This window comes from Cebus imitator, unplaced genomic scaffold (genome assembly GCF_001604975.1).
Source record: "Cebus imitator isolate Cc_AM_T3 unplaced genomic scaffold, Cebus_imitator-1.0 Scaffold46, whole genome shotgun sequence".
NCBI lineage: Eukaryota > Metazoa > Chordata > Mammalia > Primates > Cebidae > Cebus > Cebus imitator.
The window spans coordinates 3562778-3564756 of record NW_016107361.1 but is presented as its reverse complement, the minus strand read 5'-3'; positions in this window follow the sequence as shown (position 1 = coordinate 3564756).

Below are 1979 nucleotides of genomic sequence, written 5' to 3'. Positions count from 1 at the left end.
TATTCTTTGTGAAGTTCTCATACTGTGTTTTCAGCTCCATCAAGTTGTTTATGTTCTTCTCTAAGCTGGTTGTTCTAGTTAGCATTTCCTCAAACCTTTTTTTCAAGGTTCTTAGTTTCCTTGCATTGGGTTACAACATGTTTTTTTAGCTCAGAGAAATTTTTTATTACCCACCTACTGAAGCCTGCTTCTGTCAGTTTGTCAAACTCATTCTCCATCCTGTTTTGTTTCCTAGCTGGTGAGGAGTTGGGATTGCTTGGAGGAGGAGAGATGTTCTGGTCTTTGATAATTTCATCCTTTTTTATGCTGATTTCTTCCCATCATCATGGATTTATCTACCTTTGATCTTTGAAGCTGGTGATTTCAGATAGTATCTCTGAGTGGACATCCTTTATATTAATGTTGAATCTATTTTTTTTTTGTTTGTTTGTTTTTTAGTTTTTCTTCTAACCATCAGGCCCCTCTGCTTTATGAGGCTTTTTTTTTTTTCTTTATACAGGGATCAGGGAGCTGCTTGAGGTGGCAGTCTATCCCTTTTCTGCCTGCAGAGGTGCCGCTGGGCTGCCTTGGACTCAACCCAGCTGCTGTGTAGGCTTTTCTTTACACAGGTGAGATTAGACCTGCCTTTGCAATGGTGGATGCCCTTCCCCACACTGAGCTTGATCATCCTGGGTTGAGCTCGACCTGATGTGCTGGCTGCAAAACTCTCAAGAAGGAGGGCTTTAGTTTACTAGTCTTTGTGGGGATGGGACCTGCCAAGCCATATCACCTGTCTCCCTGCTTTCAGCTCTTCCTATTTCTGGGGGGAAGGTCAATCTGTCCTGTTGGTGCTCTCACTGCTAGTCAAAACTTCTGCCCAGCTTTGTGCCGACAACTTGTGGTGCCAGGCCAGCTGGAGCTATCGCTAAGATCTGTGTTGGTAACTTGCAGTGTTTTTCAGCCCAGCAGCATTCTCCTGGACTGTGGGTTGCAACAGCCATGGGAGAAGCACAGTGTCTGAACTGGAGTGCTGAGGGGGTAAAGTCCCTGATATTCCATTTAGGTGCACATCTGGCTAGCAGTCTATTTTGTTGATCTTTTCAAAAAAAGAGCTCCTGGATTCATTGATTTTTTTGAAGTGTTTTTTTGTCTCTATCTCCTTCAGTTCTCCTCAGATCTTAGTTATTTCTTCTCTTCTGATAGCTTTTGAATTTGTATATCTATCTTGCTTCTCTAGTTCTTTTAACTGTGATATTAGGGTGTTGATTTTAGATTTTTCCCACTTACTCCTGTGGGCATTTAGTGCTATAAGTTTCTCTGTAAACACTGCTGTAGCAGAGTCACAGAAATTCTGGTACATTCTGTCTTTGTCCTCATTGATTTCAAAGAACTTATTTATTTCTGCCTTAATTTCATTGTTGGCCCAGTAGTCACTCAGGAGCAGGTTGCTCAGTTTCCATGTAGTTGTGCAGTTTTGAGTGAGTTTCTTAATTCTGAATTCTAATTTGATTGCACTGTGGTCTGAGAGACTGTTATGATTTCTGTTCTGTTGCATTTGCTGGGGAATGTTTTTCTTCCAATTGTGCAGTCAATTTTAGAATAAATGCATTGTGTTACTCAGAAGAATGTGTGTTCTGTTGATTTGCGGTGGAGAGTTCTGTAGATGTCTATTAAATCTGCCTGGTTCAGAGCTGAGCTCAAGTCCTGAATATTCTTATTAATTTTCTGTCTCATTGATCTGCCTAATATTGACAGTGGGGTATTAAGTTCTCCCAGTATTATTGCATGGAAGTCTAAGTCTTTTTGTAGGTTTCTAAGAACTTACTTTATGAACATGGGTGCTCCTGTATTGGGTGCATATATGTTTATAGTAGTTTGCTCTTTTTGTTGCATTACCATTATGTAATACCCTTCTTTTTCTTTTCTGATCTTTGTTGGTTTAAAGTCTGTTTTATCAGAGACTAGAATTGCAATCTCTGTTGCTCTTTTTTTTTTTTTTT